The 27,269-nt window shown below is 36.3% G+C and overlaps 1 long non-coding RNA gene across 1 annotated transcript in view; it reads right to left on the bottom strand.

The window, feature by feature from the left end:
- Nucleotides 1-27,269, bottom strand: part of Gm41314 — an 84,611-nt gene that overhangs the window by 10,714 nt on the left and 46,628 nt on the right. The window contains exon 3 of the long non-coding RNA XR_875324.1: nt 13,922-13,981. This is a non-coding gene — a long non-coding RNA (predicted gene, 41314). The remainder of the gene's footprint in view (nt 1-13,921; nt 13,982-27,269) is intronic.

The following is a 27,269-nucleotide window of genomic DNA, read 5'->3' as shown; positions in this document are numbered from 1 at the left end:
AGTTTTCAAATACTTTCTCCAAATTAGCAGCTTGTCTTTTCAAAAATTTAAAGGTGCTCTTGGAAGAACAGATTCTTTAATCAACAAAGTTGTATTTACCAGGTTTGTTTTCAATTCTAATGTGTTTTGCCATATTTATGAGTCATGACACTTTGCCTGGCCTAAAATTATTAACATTTTATATTTTTCCTTTGAAAAAGTTATGTTTAAAAGTATCATATTTCAGTTTATGAGTATTTTCCTATATTGTATATTATTCTTGTATTACAATGATTGCCACATTTATACTGGAAATGAGTATTGTCACTGATTTACCACATCAATACTGAGACTAAGCAATTGGACTATGACCAAGAAATCAGACACAGTGAATGAAACACTTACTTGGTCATGCCCTACCATGGTTACCTCTGATTTCTTCCAAACAGGTCCTTGGTGAACAAGGCATTAGAAAGACCTCAACATTAGTGATCCTCTGAATTATCCCAAATAGGAAAATTTACTACAGAAGTGAAAACTTGTAATCCAGAGGCACTACTCTAACTAGACTGTATGAAAGGTATTGATGTAGGAACGGAAATGGCAGAAATATACCTGGTACAACTGGTCCATATCTGCTTTCAGGTGGATTTAGTGTTAAATGTATACAAACATATGAAAAGGAATGGACAGACAGGGAAAGGAATTCCTGGGAGTGTTGGTAAGTCTCTTTGCCTTGCATTTATTTGCTTTGCCTATAGCACAGTACACATGGTCTCTTCATGTCATAGAAATGACAAAGGTGTGGCTTCTTCATGGTTTTGTTCAATATATAGACAATGGGAAATACAAATTACATGTTCAGCTCCATGAAAGTGTCTTCAGAGAGGTGCCTAGGTCCTTGATGGATGCAAGTGTTGTCCACATGGGTTCCTATCAACACACCTTTTCTTGAGCTGAGAAACTATTTATTTGCTCCAGGAGGCAGTGCTATCACCTACATATCTTCCAGCCCTTGTGTTAGATCTGGGTATCTGTGGTTCTTACTGATACTGATATAGAAGGAATGGTCCTGATCCTTTCTAATGGCTCATCTCTGGGACATCTCTAGATTTTATCTGGGCCTCATAGACACAGTCTTGTTCGTGTCAGTCAGCCCTAGTTTCAACTTTTTACAATGTAGAATTCTAGCTACCAGTGTTCAGTATGAACAGCACCATTTAGCACCATACAAAGGATGCCAATTACTTCTCTGAGCCATTGAGGCAAAGCTTGCATCACTTGCAGCCAGCTCCTTTTTGCAGCATCCACCTCTTTACCTCGTTTCCTCATTCTCACTCACAAACTTCATCCATCTGTTGGAAGCAGTCGACTAGGTTCCTTGCCCCCACCATCACCATATATGCAGCACAGTCCAGGTTACTGAGGCAATGGCTGAGACTTGCTAAGATTTTGCAGTTTCATCTCCTAATCCCTGTCTAACCCTACTTTTCCTGTGTTTTCCCATCTCACTGGTACTACTACACATTTTGATTTAGATTTTGCATAATATAATAAAGATCTGTTTTCAGTTGTATTACCAAACAGTTATTTTTTTTTGACTAGTTAAAGGAAAAAGTACCTCCCTTGCAAATTAATTGATCACAAATATAAAGGAAAATTCCCTGAGTTACCCTCTTCTAATTATGCCAATATCTCATTGTCTTCATTACTGCTTCATTAAAAGGTTTAAGATAATCATGTGAGTTCTCCAACTTCATTAATTTCCAAAATTATCTTGACTATTTGCTATCCTTTAACTTTTTGTATTCCATGCCAAGAAATACATTTGGTAGAATCAGCAACATTAGTTATTTGGTGTTTGGTATTGTTCATCTAGGTTTTTTGTTTTTGGTTTTTTGTTTGTTTGTTTCTTCGTTTTTCAAGCTGAGAGTGGAAAATGATTTTTACTTCTTATATTATAAATTTATATTATTTACATTACTTATAATCCATAAAAATTCAGTATCTAAAAGGCTGTCTACTTTTTACTTACCTTGTAACTCGTATTCTCTCTTTTTTTTTTGGTCTGTTTGTCATACATTTTATTGCTTCGTTAAATGAAAGCACTGCCAAATGTATTCATTTATTCAGAGATATATTTGTAAAATTTGAAGAACAGAGGAGATGAACAACCAAAGGACCATATGCTAAGAACATTGGCTGTAGACTAGTGAGGTCACTATTAATGTAACTGGAATAATGCTGGCCTTTTAAAATGGCTTATTTCACCTTCTAAAGTTTCAGACATGCTTTTCCACTTAAATGTCTAAAAACTGTCATAAGTTCAGTGTTAATTCTAGAGTGAGGATTTCCAGGCTCATAGCTGCATCATTGATGCATGGTGACTGTCCTCCAAAATTCACACATGTAGACACAGATATTAAACAAGAATATTTAAATATATGTTACTCCACTCTACTTATTTATGATGAATAAATCTTCAGATTTATTCATTATGATGAATTGGTATTGTGAAGTCATTCAATCAACTTCTCAGTACTAAATGTCATCATAAGAGAGCATGCTTTGTTCTTGCCCTAACTGTAAATCTTTGAATGTAGACTTCACATTGTTTAATAGAAATACCCTAGCAGTACATTACAAAGTATTAATATATATTTAGTCAAATAAATGTAAATTTTTTTCTCTTTCACTCAACCTCACAATGAAAAGTTCTTCATGTTCTATTATCAAAACCTGGAGACAAAAGATAAACACTTCCTGTATATTTAGACAAATATATAAAACTCAATAGTTTTCTTGTCATGTAGCCAATACATTTATTCAGTGTATGCATTGAACCATGTGCTATGATATGTGCTAGGATAGCATTGAATTTCTAAATATTATAATTATGACTTCAGGGCTCAGGAATTGTTTCCTAGTGAGCTAATTATCAATCAATAATAAAATAATCTAAGCCACTGAAATATAAAAGTAGTGGATAGGGTGAAGGAGCTGTGCACAGTATTTACTTTGATAGGATGGCCCGGAGACATCATTGTTTATATCTGCTTTACACTTTTTGGCGTCTATTTTTTACTATTTGAAATTTTTCCTTGAACTTTTCTGTAACGTTTGAAAAAATTAAAAAATAACATTAGTAAAAGAACACCTGCATGCATGTCTTCAGATTTTGACACTAATTTTCTACACCATTACCTCATCTGTTTACAAATGTATTTATCTGTATCTATATATTGGTCATCTATATACATATTCTCTGCCATCTCTGTCTGTCTGTCTGTCTGTCTGTCTGTCTGTCTGCCTGCCTGATGTGTAATTTTTCTGCACCCAGTAAAGGAGTATTGACTGTGAGTATTTAATGTTACTCAGTGTAGCCTATGTTTCTCAACTGACAAAAGATTATTTTATGTAATTCCAGCACTGCAGTGAAAGAGTAAAATTAGTATCAAGGAACCAGTACTACGTAAATCACCATTCATTTACTTCTTAACTAACAACTTCCTGTAAAGCAGTCCTCAGTTTTCAGTACTCAGCATTTCAAGATTCATCCTAGACTATGGTTCTCCCATTAGCTCTGTCACTTCCACTTGCTTTAATATAAATTATTTCCATAGAGAGATGTCTCATCTAGTCTTTCTTTTTTTCTGATCTCTAATTTTGAGCTTGTTTCAAGTTATAGACTCGCTATCAGAAACCACATGGTTAATATCACAGCCTTAACTTATGATGTATCTTTTATAGATTTTTATGTCCCTCCCAACTGGCCCTCCTGCATTGGTGATATTGATAGCGATATTAAAACATTTCCCTACATTACTAACGAGCAGGGAAGCAGCCTGAAACCACGATAGAGTGCCCAGCCCTGGAGTGCCCACAGTGGGGTTAGAATTCATGATCTTTTCTTGGCCCAGTCAAGATAGTTGCAAATTAAGGATTTATCAAACAATCTATTCCTTGTTATTATTATTATTGGAACAATCCTGAAGCCAGTTATTCTTCCAGAAATCCATCTCAATAGCAATATATATATATATATATATATATATATATATATAACCAGTGACACGGAATATTTGCAGTTTCATTTTAAGATAAGCTTTGAAACTAGAAATTGCATGTAATAAAAAATACTCCCTGAAAATATCTTAGGAAGGCCAATGTATCGTACATTTGAAAAAAAAATCCAGGAAAATCGAAGGAAAAGTTTCTTACTTTTTTTCAGTTATTTTAAATGGAAAGCTTTCAAGTACCTGTAGTGTTTTTCTGGAAAAAGACTAGGCTCTGAGCAAAGTGCAATGACAGAAAAGTTAGAACCATAGTCATTCTTAAGTATAACCACATTAATTTATAGGTTATGTCTTTGTTGATGCCATATGAGTCTTCCCATCACTAAATATAATTAGTTAGATGGATTGAAGAATTAATAATCATTATTCAATAGTTTAAATGTCTACAGATGAATATTTAATAGGTCGATATCTTCAGGAATTTTTAAAGTATAAAAACAAAAGGAAAATGTCCAACTAGTACTTACCCACTTCTGTCTGTATTATACATTTCTGCTAAAGTCATTTTCTAGAGCATGTCACAATCCTTGGGATGAAGAATATAGCTTGTGAAGAAAATAATTCCCATATGTCTTAAACATACTCTACAAACAAGTACTTGAAAGGAGCCAGTGCTTTCTGCCTCTGTTCATGGTCACTGTCTCTCCCTTAGCTTATCCCACACACCTGCCGAGAAAGGCTCCATGCTCTTGGAAGGTCCTGGATAAATGTCTTTTTGAGTGAATTAGTCAAAAATATTAGGGAAATGGAATAAATGATTCGTGCATTGCCTCTCAGCTACAGATTAAAAGCAAGCCTCTCTGACTTCATGCCAGTGCTTTCCCAGTGTCTCAAGCCTGCCATTTGAATGCTGCACACTCATATTTGTGCCCTGATATGGGTTGGAATGCGTATGTGTAAATTCACAGCATCCCTAAGAGCCTGTCCTTGCTTGTTCAGTGTTCATTCTCATCCTCTTATGAGCCAATGATGCTAGCCAGAGGACCACCTTAATACTTCCAAGAAAATGATTACTAAGTCCCTCCAAATTCTGAATATCTTGTGTCCTCACATCTTTAGAGTGACTACGATTTGGAGCAAGGAAAAAGGATTGGAAACAGCTTTGGATTCCTGGTAACATTAATAGTATTAGCTTTTGTTCTTCAATATCCATAAGTCATGTTAATAAATAAAAAGAATAAGGTTGTCAGCCTGGACTCAGAGAAATACACTGGAAAGTTCCACGGTGGAAAGTGGCTCCTAAGAATAGTGAATTGCAAGAAACTTGATAAAATATTCATGATGAAACTAAGATGCAATCCCTTTCTGTTTTCTCTTTTAAAGACAGATCTTCCTCTATAGTCTCAACTTTCCTCAAAAGATCCTGCCTCAGCATATCAAATGCAGTTTATAGGCATGCAGTAACATGTCTCACTTCATTATACTACTCTGTATTTTATTTGATTTTACATATGACAATATCTCAGCTTTATTTTTCATGTCCTTGATGAGTGGAATGTTATTGAATATGCTCATATAGAATTTGATCCATAATATACGATGAATTTCATATGTATCAGTTATTTTTCCGTTGTTCTGGTAGAACACCATGACTGATGGCAATTCAAGGAAGAGAAGGTTTATTTGGGTTTTTGGTTCCAGAGGGATAAGTGTCTCTGATAGTGCAGTAAAAGAATGGCAGAAAGTAGAAAGCACGGCCACTGGAAAACAGGCTGAGGGCCCACATCCTGAATCAAGAGCAAGATGCTGAGAACAACAAAATATCCGAGAGGTTTTAAACTCACAAAGCCTGCTATGATTCACTTCCTCTGGAAGGTCACACCTCCTCAACCTCTCCAAACAACATTGTCACCTGGAGACCCAATACTCAAATGCCTGCGACTGTGGGTGGGCAGTTTTCTTAATTCATACCACCAACTTCAAAATAATCATCAACATTATATATTCCTTAATTCTCATAATAAAAGTTGCAGGAAAGCATATTTTGCTCCTTTAAAATATGAGACTCAAGGTCATAAAAAGTCTTCCAAGAACAGGTTACTTTGGTGGTGAAATTTCTCATTCATGTCTGGTTTTGACTTCTAATGAGAAATGTTCCATATAGTTCTAAGAATTTAGGTTTTCTCTCTCTCTCTCTCTCTCTCTCTCTCTCTCTCTCTCTCTCTCTATATATATATATATATATATATATATATATATCCTTCAAATGAGTAAAAACTCATAGTCATACATATGTCATACATATTCCCAGTGTTCTAAGTACACACACCACTGAACTGGGGGAAATAGAACATGAGTGATATATACTGGAATTTAAGACATTAGGTTTTTAAATACCTAAGGTGTTTTAATAACACATTTATATGATGCTACTAAAACTCTGAAACTCATGGATTAGGAAAAGGTCATGGTTTCCAGACAAGTACATGTTTGCATCTTACTGGTCCTTTCTGAAGCCCTGTAATAACCATTGTTATCACAAATCATTTACCTATATACCTATGTGTAATCCCACGACCTACAAATCTATTGTCTTACCTGGCAGAAGGTGTAAACAGGTGTGGATACATTAAGCCGTTTAAGATGAGATTTTCCTGCATGAAAATCAAAATCTTCATGGTGGTCCAGAAGTATAGAAGATGGAGGCAGAAGAGTCAGAGTGAGATGAAGAGCTGTGCCAATGGAGTAGTGGGATCTATACTTGGTATGAAGTTTGTTCCTAGTCTTATTATAACTTGTTATGTTATGATATCCCTGGAAGGCCTGATCTTTTCTGAAGGTAAATGGAGGAGGAATGAATCTGGGGGAGAGGGAAATTGTGGAAAGGATCTGTGAGGAGTGGAAGAAAGGAAACTGCAGTCAGGATGTATGAGAGAAGAGAATATATAGATTAGATATAGATATAGATATAGATATAGATATAGATATAGATATAGATATAGATATAGATATAGATATAGATATAGATATAGAGAGAGTTATATATATATAAAGGGAATGGTAACAATCAGAAGCTGGAGCAGGCAGGGGAATAGGTTCCTTGGACTACATTGGTCCTTGAAAGTTATAAATGCATTCAAGATGTAATTTTGATGCCATTTTGATGATGTGTTAAACTAGCAATGGATGACAAATGCAGTTTTTCAGCACAATGTGCAACAAATCCAGTGTCCTAAGCCTTGCCTCAAATGCCCTCGAAGATACAACCTTCCTCAACTCCCCTGTCTGCAAGTAGAAGTCAAATTTTGGGTCAATTGCCCCATGCTTATAAATATCAAAGTGCTGACAACTTTCCTGCATGGCTTATTTTAGGAAAGTTGGCCTTTCTCGGCTTGGGCCCGTTTCGTCTTCTCTATACTATGGTAGGTCTCCCTCTTCTCATTCACCAGCTCCTTCCACACTTGCATCAGACAGGTAATTAACTTAGTTCGGTTTCTCTTTCAGAAGTTTTCTCAGTAACATCCTATTTTCTTTTCTTTTCTTTTTTAAAAATTAATTATTGTATTCATTTACATTTCAAACAATATCCGCCTTCCCCGTTACTCCACAACCACCCCATCTCCCCTCCCCTTTTGTCTCTATAAGGGTTCTCCACCACCCACTCACCCACTCCCACCTCACTGCTCTAGCATCCCCCTATGCTGGTGCATCAAATCTCCATAGGACTAAGGACCTCCCCTCCCTTTGATGTCAGATAAGGCCATCTTCTGCTACATATGTATCTGGAGCCATGGATCCAGAGTTGGGTTGCTCTGGTCACAGCTCTTCTTCAGCTTCCTTGTCTCATGTATTCCATTACTCTTCTTTATTCTTTTTCCCCCACCCCTTAAGATCTCATCTTCTCTTCTGATTGTCTTGTTTCTAGTTTTATGATACACACACACACACACACACACACACACACTTAAAACTGAGAGGTACTATATAGGAAAGAAAACATGGCATCCTTTGAGGCTGGTTAATTTCCTTATCAATGTATTTTTCATTTTTTCTTTATGATTGGATAAAATTCTATCATGCTTATTTATCACTTTTTTGTTGACGGACATATAGGTTGGTTATATTTCTTAGTTATGAATCGTGCAGTAATAAGCATAACTACATATCTCTGTGTTAGGGATTAGAATCCTTTAGATATTGATACAAGAAATTATTGAAAGAAGAAAAACTACAAGTACTTTTTTTTTTAATTTTAAAATAACATCTATACGGGTTTCCATAGTGATTACATCAGTTTTCCATTGCAACCAGTAATCAATAGTGTTTCTTTTGACCCACATCTTGGACGGAATTTGTAGCTTGATGTTAGCCATTCTTGCTGAGGTGAAATGAAATCTCAAAGTAGATTTAATTTTCGTTTCAAATATTGGTTGAGTGTGTTTCTTATTTCACAAATTACCAATTCAGTTCACTAGCTCACCGACTGGATGGCTTAGGTGTCTTAGAGTGTTTGTTTTTTGTTGCTGTTGTTTTGTTATTTTGCAATATTTTATCTGATCTCGTATTTGTTTTGGGGGGTTGTTGTTGTTGTAGCTCTTGACCCTGCTCTGATGTATTGCTGGCAGAGATGTTTTCCTGTTACTGTTTCTTGAGATTGCTTGCTTTGCTATACAGATTTTTAATTTACACAATCCCCTATGTCTATGCAAATTTTTGATGACTTGCTATTATATTAATTTTCAAAAAGTTCTTGTATATTATAGATCTTGATAAGATCTTTGATCTATTTTTAGTTTATGTTTGTGAAAGATTAGAAATAGTTTTGTTCATATATTATGTGGCTATTTAATTTTCTCAGCACTGTTTGTTAAAGAGGTATTGACACATTTATTTATTAGTCAAAAACTAGGTGGGTATCACTGTGCATTGTTTCTAAGATCTCTGTTCTATTGCACTCACCTTTGTGTTTGCTTTGAGTTTCCAATGCTCAAATAATTCACCCTGACCTCAGTTTATCTCCATGGTATCAGCTGCCATACTCCATGGAACTATTTATAATTTTCTCATCCTGACTGGAGAGTGAGATCTCAAAGGGCAGGGACTGTGGTCTTATTGTTTTATTATAAAGTCTGCAAGGTGCCTGGACAACGTCATTGCTGACAAAATTTTGCTGAGTCCATGTCCTCAAGAATTTTACATTCTAAAAACAACTCTGATATTTAGAAAAGAGTTAAAGCCTATATAAAAACCAGTTCTGAGAAAATGAAACAAAAGTAAATGGTTGCATTGATGGCCTAGCAAATCAATCTTTCATTGCACAATCTTGATGCTCTTGAAAATCATAAAATTGAATTTTGTTAAAGGGGGAGCATGCTGATTTATAAAATGATCCACATCTATAGTTTCTTTTGTCAAAAATATATGTCTTACCTGCTATTCCCATGTATTTAGAGTATGTGCACGAAACAGGGAACTTCTCACAGGTTGGGATTCAGTTTACTTGAAAGATTATTTTCATTTTAACAGTGAAGATAAAGCATCGACCATTCAAGGAGAAAGCCCCAGTCCTATGACAATCTAAGAAATGACTTACTAAGAAGTTAAATAAGTCCTAGGCAGCTTCTAATATCAAGGAGAGAGGAGATTAGACTTAAGAGAAGGGCTGGGATTCACTGGGGAAGTTTGCTTGCCTGATACTTGTTATGCACTAAAAGTTAGGAGTAGAAAACCATGAGAAACATAATTTTAAAGTAGTTTTCTGTTCACATGAATTCAATTAAATTATGTTCTGTCTGTACTTCAGCTTGTAAGAACAATTATACTAAACAAATGTACACTGGAAATCAAGGATAACTTTTTTTTTATCAGCTTTTCTTATCTCAGTCTAAGTCAGGTCCTCCAACGTTTGAAAAGCTTTGATGCTTTGACATGATGTTTGCCAAAGAGGGGTCTATAATGAGCAGCCAAATTCTCTGTATTTCAGGCACTTTCTTTACACTCCCTTTGAAGGAGACTGTCAAGTGTGTCGCATGCTGTTTGTCAGTTAACACTTGGGGAGAGAAATTCACAAAGGGCACTTTATGTACCTTCACAACAAGGATATCTTTGCCAACACTTCAGAGCTATTTTGAGTTTGGGAGTTGTAAGTATCTCGGTTTTTTTAAGGTGATAGTAGCTGACCTAGGATGCCTGGGTCTTAAGTGAGTTTGTACTTTCAAGACCTTTTGACACTTGCCTGTGCCTTCAATTGTGTGTCAGATGACTTGTGTCTTTTATTTATGTGGTTATCTTCATTTGATGAGCCTTATAATAATGACAATGATTATAAAAATCAATAAACTGTATGTGTTATTTTCTAATTATACAGCATTATGATCTTGTTGAATGAACATTAGAATCTGGAAGTAAGTATGATTATTAGTTCTGTGTATAATGAGAACATAGAGCTCAGAAAGTTAAATAAAACAGCTATAGGAACAGTACACAAGAGGAGAAATTAAATCTTCACTGGGAATTGGATGAGTTCAGCACTCTCTGTTTGTTTGTCAGGACTTTTAGAAGACCGCAGGTGCCAAAGGAAGTAGGGGTTAGGAGTTTATGTGGTGGGCAGGGTGGACGTATAAGTAGGGAAGAGCTTGCAAAAAAGCATCTAAGTGCCAAATTGATGTTTTCTTAGCATATCCTAGGCTCATGGTGTGTGTGTGTGTGTGTGTGTGTGTAATGTATTTGTGTGCGTTGCTCATGTGCAAATATGTATGTCTGCATGGTGTATGCATGCTTGTTTTCCCATTTTCTGATTTTTCTTGTATGCTCTTAAAATATTTTGGTAATATGTTTTACCCTGGGATCTTTGGAGGCTAAACTTTTTTTTCCATCTTTTTTTTTGTAACTTATCTAGCTGATAATATTTGTAACTCTCAATACCTACAGATCAGAGCTAGGAAATAAGAGGGCATCCTTTTGTAGCTCTCATTACAAGCTGATCATAGACTTTCTTTGTACATGGTTGCCTTGGAGAATAATGGAAAAATAAAGGAAAACCAAGAATAAAGGCGGTATTCTGGAGACCAGGAAAATAAGCATCAAGCTCATTTTGGAGACAATAGTGGATGGGTTCACCTTGACAATGCCTACACGTTTCTCTCTGGCTCTCATTCTTCATCACAGTTAATTTCTCTCTTCCTTGGCTAAAGAGATGAGTAGTAAGGAAGACAATAGATTTAAAGCCCAACAAAGGGATCTTTTACTCCACATCCTCTCTGTTCCTTCCTGAATAAGGGCTCTTAGCCATGGGAGGTCTATTCTGAGAAGCCTAAGCATTTCTACCTCAATAGCTATGTCTTTCAGAAAAACATGGAAATACTTGTAAAGGAGCAAAGACCCAGTAAACTTGCTGCTTTAAAGGGAATAAACCTTACAAAGGAAACGGTGGACACAGCAAACTCCATCCTCCCTCAGTAGCAGCATAGCGTGAAATACTGGCCATTCACTTGCTTATTTGCTTTGGAAGCAATTTGTTTTGTGTGTGCAGTTTTAAGTTTAGCTTCCCATTTAGAGAGCTGTATTTCTAGCATTTCAAGGTGGTCCTGGGAGTAGTGAGGTGAGTATGTGTTGAGTTGATGAACAAGTCTTTGCTCTTTCTATGACTGTAACTTTGCTTATTAGTTTCCTTTTCTTCAGAATCTATGAATACACTAAGTCTCCCAGGAAGCAATATCAAGAGAATTGGAATAAATCCCTTCTGTGAATTCCAACAACTCACTGTATCCTAACAATTCTCCAATCACAGCTTCTGGAGGGGGTTGGTCTGGTACTGCTATGTATTCAGATGCTAAAAACTATTTCCCAAGATCTTGACAGGGAGCTCATCACATACACCAAATGATGCTATGTAACCTTGCTCTCAAAGGGAATTGGTCACTAAAAGGCTAAATCCTGTGACTGGGCAGTAGATAGAAGTAGGAGGGTTTTCAGTTACCTTGCAGATAGAGGGAGAAGAGAGGAGAGCAAAGAATGAGGAAGCTACCATGAGAGGAGTTGAACCATGAGCATGGGGCCAGAAGAAACAGTGAGTAATAAGGGACATATATCCCCTGGGATATAAGTTTAAATAGTTTCAAGACTTGCCCAACCATTGGCTTTAGCCTTTTATTGACCAATTAACTTGGGGACCAAAGTTACATAGCATCATCTGGTGTATGTGAGGATCTTCTCATCAGGGAGCAGCTAGATCATGCAGGACATTATTTAACTCTTGAATACACAGAAGGACCAGACCAGCTCTCTACATTTAGATTGGTATGATGCTGCTATGCACTCAAAAGCGAAATTCTCTACCTGAAGATTTGACTGGTCTAAAATGAGCAGATCCTCATGTATACCAGCTTTTGTTGTACAAACTTTGTCCCCCAAGTTATCTGTGATTGATTAATAAAGATGTCTATAACTGGGGAGAATGTCCTTGGTTCCTGGGCTTGGTATCTGAGGCAGGGACCACAAGGAAGGGAAAAGAGAGAAAGAGGAAGGATGAAGTTGCCATGGAGTATGTAGATCATGGCCATGAAGGCCTGCCTCTTGGAATAGGAGAAGCCCAAGCAGAACATGGCAAGTGATATCTCCGGGTTATTGACAGGGAAGTAGATAAAATAGCACAAAGGGTTGACACCTGTCCAGTTTAAGGCTTATTATAAATATAAAGATTTTGTGGCTCTTATCTAAGATGGGGTAGATATCCCCAAATAATATTTACTTCAACAAAAGTGCTCTGGAGAAATATAGTGTAAACTGGGTATGATGGCACAGACTTGCTGTCCAAACACTTGCTGTGTTTGGGAAAGACAAGCAGGAGGATGGCTACAAGTTTTAGGCTATCGCATAACCTTTTGGCTAGTGAGTTTCAAGCTAGTGAAAGCTATAGAATGAGAGCTTATCTCAAACAACTAAGAAAAAAAATAGTTTATTTAAAGCACAAACAGCATTTATATGCTTTTGTACTTGTTTTACACACACACACACACACACACACACACACACACACACACACACACACACTGATATACTCTCACAGAAATGCTTAGTTATTATTATTGTTAATGTGTGGTAACCTTGTTTTTGCTTAGGTCCAATTCCACTATCACCCTTACAAATTATGTGATGAATAGGCACCATTTTAAACTTAAAACGTAGAGAAATTTGGTAACTTTATTATGTATTCAGTTATCAGTGATCTGGACCCAAGCTTTGGCAGTCTGAGAAGTGTGTCAACATGCTGCTGCTTTTAACTAGCCTTGGAAGAGTCTGCCTGGAATCTCATGACTCCTTTGTAGTTTCTAATAACAAAATATGTCCACTAAAACCAAGCCAAGAGGACTTAGGGAAGAGATAGTGATAAAATATATCTTTTCCTTTACAGTAAATTTTCCTAATAGTTATCAAGCAATGGAAAAAGACAAAAGTGATGTTTATATGGCTTAGATTAATCTTAAATCCCTTTGTGTTGGCAAATGATTTATAAATTGATGTACCACTTGGTCACTTTCTTTTTTCTCTGTTGCTATTTCTCTATTTTACATTTTCCTGCCATTTTACTATTTGTAGGTATGATCTCTTAGGGTGAAAAGAAAGTTCAAATCCAAGAATAATTTAGTTGAAGGTCAGTTTCCAGCATTGACTAAAAGAACGACCATTTATCTAAGGCAGCTGATACCTGTGAGTTATAACTTTAACTCCTGTCTTGGTAATTGATCCATGGGATCTGCTTTTTTAGGGTAAGGACATGTTTTTCCTACAGACTTCTTTCCATTTGTTCTAGCCATATGAAATAATGATCTATGCAGATGAATCTCAGCATTTGCCAAAGGCTCCTTTAAGCATGAATTGATTTTTAACACTTTTTATTGATTCATTATGAGTTTCACAACACGTACCCCAATTCCACTCATTTTCCCATCCTGATGAATCTGCCTTTTACTCTTGCAACCTTGACCCTACAAAAGAAAACAAAAAATAAAATAATAAGCAAGCAAACAAACAACATAAACTGACCTCACTATGGAAGCTGTGGCGTGTCATAGGAAGTCATGTAGTATACTCTGTTGCAGGAAACAGAGAATACTACCAACTCTCCGCAGTGCCTGACCACATTTCTGCTCTCCTGCCGGTCCAACATTTATCTGTGGCTAGCCCCTGCAGCCTCTGGCTCGCTTGTCCCACAAGCCACTAGTTCCTTCTCTGCTATAATTCTCTGCAACCAGCGGTTCCACACTACAGTAACCAAATAGACCAGCCATCCTGTAGGTTTATAACACAATACCCTGTAACCCAGTTGAATCAAGAATCTTAAAGCTTAATTAACCAATAAGATTTATATATCAACAAAACCACAATTTACAACATGCCAATACAATAATTCCAGAGCCAATTGATAATGATAAAAGCTTTATCCCAATATTTTTAACCTTGTGAAACCATACCTACTTGTGGCTGGAAAAGCCACGAGTGCATATCAGCAGCCATCTTGGTTTTCTTGCTACCTGAGATGCCCTGTCGCTGCAACTCTTAGCTCCGCCTCCCTTTCCCCTGTCCAATCACAGGCCTCCCACTGCCCTAATGTAATTAGACAGGGAAAATCCCAAGACAGTACTCATTTGCCTAAACAGCAGCTTTACTTGCAAATCTTCATTGCCATGAGTCAGTGGTCTAGCTTGAGGCCTCTAGCTTTTGCCATAGTATCAATACTGGATCCTCATAGGGACTCTGTTCAGATGTCCTATTATTGCCCTGTATCATGGGGATCCTGCAGCTTTAGTTCTACAAAGCTGGTTCCAGGAGTTCATAGATGGGGTAGATGGGGTGATTGGAGCCAAGTGAGGATTTCCGAAAATAATTTTTTTTAATGAATTGAAGTCTAGTTTTACGGTCTTTAGAGTAAAATATCCCGAGAACTTCAGTGCGATATTGACAAAAGAAAACTGTAGGGAATGTGGGCATGATTCTATCCCTTTCTCAAGCTCCTCCTGTAACTGTTCCTCGTAGAACAGTTATGCAGCACAATTATCTTTATCCATACTACTGGCATTCAGTTACTCTGGGTTTAAAGATAAAGGTCCCCCACAAAACTCTTTCTTTTACAATAGAAATTATATAGATGTCTATCAAACACCCAGCCTGTCCCTGCAAGCTTAGACAGAAATGGACTTTCACACCTCTTTTTACTGAGATGATATTAGTGTCACTGATGAACAAGAAGCATGTTACTTCCTAAAACTCTAAGAGAAGTAGAGGGAGGGAGAGAGAAAGAGAGAGACAGAGATAGACAGAGAGACAGAGACTGGCAGGGCAGAAAGAGACAAAGAGACAGAAACAGACAGGCAATTTTGTTTAGACTCTTTCTCAAAATATTAGAAATGAAATATAATGGGGTTATTCTAGCTCCATGAGTTAAAAGGGCATATGTAAAGCCGGGAAGTTAATTAAGAGCCATTAACCTCCTACAGTACAAGCATGAGGACATGAGTTTAGATCTCAGGAACACTGGTAAAAATCTGGTGGTGAAAATGTGCCTGCAGCCACAGAACAAGGGGATGGATGTAAAGGCAGAAAGAGCTTTAGATGCCACTGGTCTTCTGGTCTAACTGAATCAAGCAGCCTCAGCAAAAGACTCCTTATCAAAACGTAAAGGTGATGAGTAGTTGAAAAAACACAGATAACATCAATGCTGGGCCTCCACAGCCATGTTCACACACATGCATCTATACTAACAAGTACATACACTGCACACACAAACAATGCATCACACACACAATGAACACATACACGCATGTGCATGTGTGTTTGTCTCTCTTTCCAAACTATGACCAGTGCTATCTAGTTTTACAAACCATATAAACGATAAGGATGATAAACAGATTTAAACATCTTGCTTAAAGTACAAAGACTCAACAACCAAATGAAAGAGAGTTTGAACGTATTGTTTAATTTGAAAATTAATCTAAATTCTCATGTTTTAAATGTTTAGTATTGTTTACAATTTCCATACATCCCAGAAGGAAAAAAAATAAAAAATAAAAAAATATCAACAACCCTGATATTATCGTTGATTGCATACAGTTTTGGTTCATTTTACTCACCCACAGCCAGGAAAGATTGAAAGCACCACTATGTCTCATTTCTATAAGACAATTCGTCAGAGAATTAGAAATCTTTACTATCTTAGTTACGGTTTCCTTTGCTGTAAAGGGAGTCCATGATTAAAGCAACTCTTAAAATGGACAACATTTAATCGCAGCTGGCTTACAGGTTCTGAGGGTTAGTCCATTGTATCATAGCATGAAGCATGGCAGCATCCAGGTAGGCATAGCCCTGGAGGAGCTGTTCTGTAGGCCAACAGGAGAAGACTGTCTTCCAGGCAGTTAAGAGGAGGGTCTCAAATCCCTTTTCCACAGTTACATGCTTCCTCCAACAAGGCCACAGCTACTTCAACAAAGCAAAACCTCCTAATAGTGCCACACCCCGGGCCAAGCATATTCAAGCAACTACATTGAAATAAACGGAAAGGTGCTCATTTGAATGCTTCAAATATGCTCACATAGAAACCAAGTCTTGTTTTGTGTTATCATACTTTTAAAACTTTGCCATAAAGTAAATTTTGCAATCCCTGTATGCGTATATTTATTCAGTAATTCATTAAATAAAATATAGTCAACAGACACATAAAATAATAAAATAGCAATAAAAATTAAAAAAGAGTAAGATGCATATAAATAATCACAATTATAGGCATTTCCCCCTTTCAGTTCTTATATTCAAAACCACAGAGCATCATTGTGTAGAATGAAGACATTTTAGTCCAGCCTCACAACACTACAAATATCAAACCTTTTATTTGGCATCACTCAATTCTCTCATAATCTTCAATGAACATTTTCAGTATTGATCTTTCCTTTCTTTTCCAGACTGAATCAAGATAATTCTCATTCAATAACAAGATGAAAAACATCAAAGCAAGATGTACTTTTGATCACATAAGGCTGGTGGCTTTTTTTGGTAAACTGTTCAATTTTCTTTTTGAATGAAGTCTCTGTCTTAGTCAATTTATCCACCTTTATTCTCCTCTGTGTAGTCCATTTGTCACTTACCACCATCTGTGCACTTCCCAGTGATTTAACTCTCACTGGCTTCTTGCCCCACACCCTGTTTCTAAACATCTCAATGTTTGGCAAGATCCTCACACTCATCCCAGTCACCTTCCTCAACTAAAACTGTCTAGCTGGCAGACAAGCACTTTGAAACTTCATATCTAGTTTCTCATGCTACTGATATATTCTTTTTTTGGCATACAAATGTCAACAGGTAGGATCAAGTGGAAAGAAGCATGAAAGGTTAATTCCCCAATATCAGCATCAACTATAGGAAATGTACCTGCAGAGTATCAGCTAAGTGGAGCCCCTTGAATGAATTGTGGTCTGTGACATCTACTAAATTAGAAGGTTTCTATTGCAGGGAAGACAAAATTAGGTTGTTCCAATGTCATGGCTCACTGGGTAAAGAACAGAGACTGCCTTTACACAAGAGCTTTTCAAACATAGAAAGCTAGTTTTACCCTAATCAAATAATGAAAAGTTTGTGCCAAAATTCAAAAGAACATTACCAAACATAATTATTTTAAATAATTATTCTAAATACCTACTAAGACTTGATTGGCTGAGGATGCACTCACTTGAGGAGTGCCTGCCTAGCATGCACAAGGCCCTACATTTGATCTCTAGTCCTGCAATACAACTTGTAATAAAGACATAACCAAGATATGCCTGTCATCACTATTGTCAAGAAAAATTTAAATTATAATTGTGTTTAGTAGGAAAAAGAACTTTATTTGATCTATCTATCTATCTATCTATCTATCTATCTATCTATCTACCTACCTACCTATCTACCTAATCTATCATCTATCTACCTATTTACATATCTATAATCTATCTAACCTGGCTGCAACTTTGTCTGTGGAATAGAAGCTATAAGATGGATTTTATAAAAATGGATCCTTTTAAGGAAATTATAAAGTGGTTTATGGGAGATTTACTTTTTTACACATTGATTTTTGTGACTGGTATTTCTATGATAAAATAATTAGATTAAAAAAAAGAAACACTGAAACTTATGATGTTTTATTTCACTTAGGAGCCTTGGGAAATTGAAGACATGGAAAGAGAGAAATGTACATGTTATGGAGAGCCACTCAGACATGTGATTGGAGGAAAGGGACAACAAGATCTAGGGAAAGCTGTCTGTTGGCTTCTCCTCCTTGTGCTTGTTCCTTCCTTTGCTCTGGGAACAGAGTAGACCTCCTAAAATGAGGCTCAGATTATGTGCTATAGAAGGCTCAAGAACACTTTTCTGGCTTGCTTCAAGGGTAATGGCAGGTCAGTGAAACACCTCCTTGTTTCTGCTAGTTTCTCAAATGGCAAGTTACCATATTTTGGGGTAGTATTTTCTGACTCTTATCAAGGTAGTTATGTATTTATTGTTGGAAATAAGTGCAGATCTGTACCATTTTTTTCTTCTAAGTACTTTTTCCTTCCAAAATTTCTCGTCATGTGCTATATTTCTAAAGATAATTATTAGAATTGGGAAACTTCAAATAAACACGAAATATTTACTTCTTTCCTTCCTTCTCTCTATCCTTCCTTCCTCTCTTCCTCTTTACTTCTCTCTCTTTCTTCTCCTTCCTCTTTCTTTCCTTCCTTCTTTCCTTTCTTCCTCCCTGCCTCCTTCTGTACCTCCCTTCTTCAGTCTCTCCCTTCCTTCCTTCCTCCTTCCTTGCTTCCTCCTTCCTTTTCTTCCACATGATTTTAGTGTGTGTGTTAGTTTGAAGAAGGGTTCCCATTGGGTCTTATATTTGAATTCTTGGTCCTAGGTTGTTGGAACTGTTTGACAAGGATTAGGGGGTATGGCTCTGTTTGAGAAGGTATACCACTAAAAATGGACTTTGAGTTTTCAAAAGTCCATGTCACTCAGTTCGTTCTCTCTCTCTCTCTCTCTCTCTCTCTCTCTCTCTCTCTCTCTCTCTCTCTCTCTCTCTCTCTCTCATGTTTATGGATGAGAGTAAGGTGTCTCAGCTATTGTTCCCACACCATGCTTGTTTGTCTGCTGCCATGCACTATGCTCACTGCTATGACTGTCATTGACTCACCCTCTGAAAACCATAAGCCCTAATGAAACTTTTCTTCTATAATTTGCTTTGGTCATGAGGTTACTTCAATTTAGTTCAAAGTAACTAAGATAATAAATACATAAATATGACTGACCTTGAACTCCCAATCCCAATTTCTCCATTTTCCAAGAACTGGATGCCAGTTCAGTGCTGCTACACTTGGCTAAAAATAATTTTCTTAGTAAAATATTGAAAAGAATTTGTATGCATGGACACTGATTTCTTTAAAATCATATTTAAGAAAAAGAGCTACTTGTAAAAGTCCATATTGGTCAAGAAGAGACATGTACATATAGTAATGAAAGATGAACTAGGAATGAATGTAGGGTTCATAATTAATTACCTGGACTCATGATTCTTAGTAGTGAAGACCTCATGAGATGAATGAATAAGGATCCCAATACACAGATTTTAGTAGCTTAGGGAAACACAGTTATCTAAGTATTGATCCCAAAACCTCTCTAAAAAGAAGACACACTGTGATGGAGTGAACAAACTACTAAACAATATTACCTCAATTAAGAACATTTTTGTTTACAAAATCACAAAGAACTACAGAACATTTTATATCTTTTAACTTGCTATATTAATTTTTTAGAAAATCATTGCTATTGCCATGCAATGATTAGCATATTATTTATGGTAATTAGTTATTTATTGTTTATTATCTAAAAATTCTAGAGATCAGAAATCAACAGATTGTCTTGAAGTGCTAAAATCCAAGTGACAGTGGAGATGCAGTTCTGGAGAATCTAGAAATACCCTCTTCCTTGTATTTCCAGTTTCTAAGGTCACTCTATATTTCTTGGTTTCTGCACCATCACTCTGACTTTTGTGGCTGTCACTGAATCTCCAGACTCTCTTGTTAGGACCATTGTAATTCTTTGGAGCCCCATTGCCATGGTGACCCAAGATAATTTCTGCACTTTGAGAGCTTTACATCTCTTATGTTACTACATACATTAGAAAGTATAATGTGGCCATCTTTAGGGATTATCAAATGTCTACAGATTCATTTCTCTGGTTCTCTTTACTAATCTAAAAGGAATAAATGAATTACATGGAGTCAGAGCTGCTTTTCTAGATTATTTTGATTAACATTAGCAGGCAAACAGTTTTAAGCTTTGCTCAGTATTGGTAGCTATTGCCTTGCACAGAAACAGGTGGTACCTGTGGTCGAAATAAATGGTGTTAAATATATACACCATACTTAGAACAAAGATCCCCAGTCAGTGCTCCTAATTCAGTTTGGCTTTTTAAAATGAGATAAGTAGTCAGTGAAGACTGGATTTCCTTATAATATAATAGAGACATTTTAATTCAGCAACATTGCTGGTCTGGCAAGAGACTGCGTCCAAAGATCTCCTATGTATGTATGATCTATCTGGAATGCAGACACACATTTAGTACATACCTTTAATCCCAAACAATGTAGGTAAGGTTAGATTGTAGAAAGAGTAGCTATGTGGGAAAGTGATATCTAGTTGGAGGGCTGTTCAGTCTGTTGAGTTCAGTGCAGTGGAGTTAAGTCAGTAAGATAGGATTCAGCATAGTGAATGTAGTGCTGTGGAGGTGACTATGTTCATGAGTTCATGGAATTCAGTGCAGGTTATCAGAGGCCATTGAAGCCAGAGAATAAGAAGGAGCCAAAGATTAGAACAAATTGCCAGAGTTAGTTTGACTACAAGCAGAGCAATTTAGTGAGAAGTTAAGAGAAGCCAGATTGAATTAGCTTGGAGAGGAGTTGGAACTAGAAGACCTTAGTTGAACCAGCCAGCCAAAGTTCAGAAAGAACTAGAAAAGATGAACTTATTCAACAGTACATCTTGGAGGCTGAAAGCATTCTAGGCCAATATTAAATTATATGGAGGCCAGAAGCTTCCAGGCCTAGACCTAGGCCCAGGGATAGTTACCACAAAGAGGAAACACTCTGGGATCAGTCGAAGTCATGTATTTGAACAGCTTGTGGATGGTTCTCATCTCATCCCATCATCCGAGGAAATAGAAGTTACGTTCAGAATAAACAGTACTACTTTAATTTGGATATTCAAAAAAATAGACATAGTATAGCTGTATGCATTAAAATTATTCTCAAAAAATCAATATAATCCACACAACAATTTAAAGATATTTCATGAAAAATGTTTTCTATTGGCATATCCACAAATATTCTATCATTTACTTTATGCATAAGCTAAGTTTTAAGATGTGCTGATATCTTTCATTGATTTATATCCCTTAATATTAGGGTTTTGGGATATACCCAGTAAGTACAGATTAAACATCTCTGCAAGAAGAGATAGTTAAACAATGCATTGATAAACTTTCAATTTAAAAATGAGGAGTTAATTTCAAATGCAGACAGTGTTCTTCTTCAACCCAGTGTTATCACAAAGTGACCGTTTGTCAACATTATCAGCTCATAACAATGGCCAATCTTACTGATATTCTGATCTCTAATTGATTCAATAGCATTTAATTCTCATTTCACTATCTACATTTTGTTCTTTCAATTTCTTCCACTTATAATTTCTCCACTTATTATAAAACCTGTTACTCATGTTTTATTTTAATAACTTCACATTCATCTTCAATCCTTATTACTTAACATACACAGTTATCTCACTGGTCTTCTATTCACCCATCCTGATGGCTATTTCTTCCCTGATTTGATGGTATTTTCCAATGAGATTTGACATCTGGAATATATATATACACACACACAGTATTTGGTTCTGAAATGGTCACTGGATTTGGGAAGTCTAGTCCTGTTCTCATTGCCTCATTAAGCAATGTCAGAGTTGAGAGTTTTAAGTTGTGGGCAGGTGGTAATGAGGTAATGCTTAGGGTGTAGGGAGTACTTTGAATCAGAGCACATGCCAGAGTCCAGTTTCTTTCCAGTTGTTTTTCAGATTTGTGTTTCAGAACTTATATTTTTGACCCTACTTCTTAACATGATTGAAAGACAACATGAACATATGAGTGTGTGTGGGTGTGTGTGTGCATGCATGCAGGAACATGCTTCCATATTTTTCTACTATCTTTGCTTACTGAAAAATCATTAACAAAATTCCTAAGTAAGCATTGTTGCAGGAAATATTAAATAATGGGACTTTTTTTTTTTTTTTTTTTTTGGTGTTTTAAGACAGGGTTTTTCTGTGTAGCCCTGGCTATCCTAGAACTCACTTTGTAGACCAGGCTGGCCTCAAACTCAGAAATCTGCCTGCCTCTGCCTCCCAAGTGCTGGGATTAAAGGCATGCATCACCACTGCCCAACTCTTAATCCCAAGGTTGTGGATTTGAGCCTTACATTGGGTACCACCTATTGTGGGAAAATATTAAAAAGACTGGCAAGTTCCTATGATATTGCTGGGCACCAGCGGGCCACATGACTTCGGTGCTGTGTTCTCATCTTGGCAGACTCTCTGGCCCAAAGCTCCTGAGATGTCTCCACCTGACTCATCAAGTTCCCCTGGCGGAAGTTCCCAAGACTACCTACCTCATGATTAGCTGTCACAATTCCCAGTAACCAGTTAATATCAAAACTCTAGAAGCTTATAATTAAACCGCCAGATTTATATATCAATAAATTCTCAATTCACAAGATGCTCACACAATAATTTCAGAGTCAATTGATAATGATACAAGTTGCCCACCTTGATTAGACAAGTTATCCCAATTATTCTACCCCTATATGGCATTATAGCTAACTGTGGCTATTTAAAGCCACATGGAATCTGGGTTATCTTCTCCTTCCATCTTCCGTTTTTCCCTGTTCTTCTTCCCTATCCCCATCTCTGAAACTTTTCTCTCCACCTCCCTTTTTCCTGTCTAATCACAGGCTCCTTGTAATAATATTTAAAGTGACTGGACAGGAAAAATTCTCGTACAAGCATTATGGCTGAAATTTATGTATTAGATTATAATCACTGGGATATCAAATGATATCAGTGATTTGATATCAGGCCAAAACCACATCAAATGATGCAACTCTGAAAATAAGAAGGTGAACTATTTATAAATTTTACACATATATTATAATGCATATAATATATTAAAATCAAGTGAAACTAATATAGATATCTTAAAAACATTGAATATATGACTTAATATTACCTATCATAAATTTCCTCAGAAGAAATTAAACTAGAGCTTGTAAATAAAATAATTCTTAATTTAGAAGGTATAAAAAATATAGAATCACAGAAGAATTTATCACTTTCTTTATTGATCTTATTTCTATTACTGTGACCCAGGTTTGTTCATGACACATTTTTTTCATCTACATATTTTAATAAAGACAGGAAACAATAGACAAAAGGGGAGACATAAAATATATTTTAAAAATTATTCACTTTTTACAGCTCCTTTTTTGAGATAAAATCTTATCATGTGACTCTGAATGGACTAGAAGGTACTAGGTAGACCAGGGTAACATGTACACTTGTTTGCCTGAATGGCTATGTTTATAAGGAAGGAATTCCTACAGAGTCTAGCTGGGGATAGATAATAAGGGTTCTAATCAAGCAAAAGGGCTCTTAATGAAGCAGGAAGCCCAATACTACTGTCTTTCATGTTGGATTCATTATAGAGTGATTTCTTATCACATTCAATTTATTTATTGATGCCTTGAAACATTTTCTTAAATACTATGTATATAGTATACGACGCACAGCCATGAACCTTGTAAGGACTTTCTGATCAACAAAAGAAGATACATGAACTAGTGCGTCCATGAAACTGAATCACCTACAGGTATGATAATCATCGTAGTCTCTGCAACTTCTCCATAACTTTCACAATTGAGAAGCCACTGAATGACACATTCCTCAGAATAACTTTCTGTGAGTGAGTGACACATGCTTGTATTTGGAAGATCACATAGGCAACCTCAAATTTTCCTGAAGAAACACATTTCTCTTTCTAGTAATTGATAGCATTTCCCTTGCTATTTTCTTGCGAATAGTATAAATAGAATATTTATAATTATGATATTTTCTTTGACTTAGAAAAGAGTGTTTTGGCAACAGTTTGGAAATTCTTAACATCTAAAAATTATTTTAGTTTTCTCTACTTTTGATAAAACAAGTAGCCTGGGGTGATTTTCCTTTAACTTACAAGCTTTGTGTTTTTTGAAGGAAACTCAATCCATATATTGTTGATCAGCTTATATTTAAATCATTAGCATGCTGTCATATAAGACTTCTTTTTCTGTCTTCAAAATAATCTCTTTCCTCTTAAACCAGAAAGCTTTGTTTTGTTTTTCTTTGTGTGTGTGTTTTGTGTTTTATTTTTCTAAGAGTAAAGAAACTTGAAGACTCAAGAGTAAAATCCTATTTGAATACTGAATTTTATGAAAGTAGGATAGGTTTTTCTTCTAGTCATATTGCTAATGACAGAACTGTCAATCTATTTTCCAACTTTAAAAATATAATGAGTGTTTCTTTTTGGCATAGAGCTTCTTTATCCACATTCAACTGGTTCTGTATTAGTACATTACCATCCTATTAGAATATAGAGTCAGGAGGATCAAAAATTCAAGTTCACTTGGGGCTACATAGAAAATTCTGAGGTTCAGAAAGAAAATAGTTTAATTTTGAGACCATGATTTTGAATGACAAACCACCAGGAATATGGGATCATAATAGCTTTATCTCTTCTGATTCTCTTCAGAAAAGGCAGGGCTCCAAGGGATACCAAGCAAACATGGCATAACAACTTATAATAAGACTAGGCACATACCCTCATATCAAGGCTAGTCTAGGCAAACTGGTAGGAGAAAAAGTGTCACCAAAGAAGGAAATGTAGTCAGAGACACTAGCTACACAGCCATAACAAATGTGTAGAAGACCTAGATCAGATCTATACAAGCCAACTTATTGTCAGTTCAGTAACTATGAGTCCCTATGAGCCCTGTTCAGTTGATTCTGTGGTCTGTGTTCTTGTGGTGTCCTTGATCCCTCTGTCTCCTACAAATTTTCCCTCTCTTCTGTAGGATTCCCTAAATTCTACCCCATGTTTGGCTATGAGTCTCTACATCTACTCCCATCAATTGCTATATAAAGCCTCTCTGATGACAATTACACTAGACTCTGGCCTACAAATATAACAGAATACCATTGGAATTTTTTTTTCTGGTCACATTTGTTCTATCTTAGGTTCCTGAGCTATCCAATCTCTGGTTCCAAGCCTTACAGGTAGTGTTGAGTGTGGCTCTCTCTCAGGGCATGAGTCTCAAATTAAACCAGTAATTGGTTGGCCACTCTGACAAATTGTGTGCTACCTCTACCCTAGTTAGACTTTCAAATGGAAAAACATAAGTTGAAGGTTTTGTGGCTGGGTTGGTGTCTTAATCTCTTCACTGGAAACCTTGTCTTGTTATGGAAGATGGCTGGTACAGTCCCTGTGTTTCCTTTATCTGGAGTCTTTGCTAAGGTTACCCTCTTAGATATCTGGGAATTTTCATTAAATTAGGTTTATACCGTGAACCTGCACTATTGGCAATATGTTCAGGAGGTTTTCTCCTGTTCCAGTGCATTCAAAGCTATTCCCTAATTTCTCTTCTATCAGATTCAGTGTATCTGGCTTTAAGCTAAGATCTTTGGTCTACTTGGACTTGAGTTTTGTGCAGGATTATAGATATGGATCTCTTTGGGTTCTTCTATATGCTAACATCAAACTAGTCCAGCATCATTTGTTGAAGGTTATTTCCCTTTGAATATTTTTGGCTTCTTTATCAATTTTCAGGTGTCCATAGATGAGAGTTTATGCTTGAGATTTTGATTCAATTTCGTTGATCAACCTATCTGTTTTTATGTCAATACCATGTGGTTTTTATTACAATAGCTCTGTAGTACAACATGAAATCAGGGATTGTGGTAACTCTGGATGTTCTTTTATTGAATAGAATTGTTTTATCTATCCTGGGGATTTTGTTTTTCCATTGAAGTTGAGTATTGTTCTTTCAAGGTCTGTAAAAAAATGGTTTTGAAATTTTGATTGAATTGCATTGAATCTGTAGATTGCTTTTACTAAGATGACAAGTTAGTGCTATGAACTTTCCACTTAACACCACTTTGTGTCCCATAATTGTTTGGTTATGATTTACATTCATTTCTATTGAATTCTAGAAAGTTTTTTTTTAATTTATTTTTGCCTTTATCCAGCTGTCATTCAGTAGAGAGTTGTTCAGTTTGTAGACTTTCTGTTCTTTCTGTTGTTGAAATGCAGTTTTAAACCATAGTGGCCTGACAGGATAAAGGGGGTTATTACAATTTTCTTATATCTCTTGAGAGTTGCTTTGTGACTGAGTACTTGGTCAGATTTGGAGAATGTTCCATGAGGTTCTGAGAAGAAGGTGTCTTCTTTTGTGTTTGGGTACATTTTTTTGTACATATTTGTTAAGTCAATTTGATTCATAATATTTGTTAGCCTCAGTATTTCTCTGTATGGTTTTTGTCTGAATAACCTGTTCATCAGTGAGAGTGGAGTATTGAAGTCTCCCACTATTGATGTGTGATTGTCAATGTGTAATTTAAGCTTTAATAGCATTTCCTTTAGAAATGTGGATGCCTTTTCTGAAGTCCACCTTCTTGAGTTCTTTATATATGTTGGATATTAGTCCCCTATCTGATTTAGGATAGGTAAAGATCCTTTCCCAATCTGTTGGTGGTCTTTTTGTCTTATTGACAGTGTCTTTTGCCTTGCAGAAACTTTGGAGTTTCATTAGGTCCCATTTGTCAATTCTCGATCTTACAGCACAAGCCATTGCTGTTCTGTTCAGGAATTTTTCCCTGTGCCCATATCTTCAAGGCTTTTCCCCACTTTCTCCTCTATAAGTTTCAGTGTCTCTGGTTTTATGTGAAGTTCCTTGATCCACTTAGATCTGACCTTAGTACAAGGAGAGAAGTATGGATCAATTCACATTCTTCTACACGATAACAACCAGTTGTGCCAGCACCATTTGTTGAAAATGCTGTCTTTCTTCCACTGGATGGTTTTAGCTCCCTTGTTGAAGATCAAGTGACCATAGGTGTGTGGGTTCATTTCTGGGTCTTCAATTC

This window comes from Mus musculus, chromosome 15 (genome assembly GCF_000001635.26).
Source record: "Mus musculus strain C57BL/6J chromosome 15, GRCm38.p6 C57BL/6J".
Classification (NCBI taxonomy): domain Eukaryota; kingdom Metazoa; phylum Chordata; class Mammalia; order Rodentia; family Muridae; genus Mus; species Mus musculus.
Note: the sequence above shows the minus strand (reverse complement) of the source record. Positions and strands in the feature narration are given on the sequence as shown.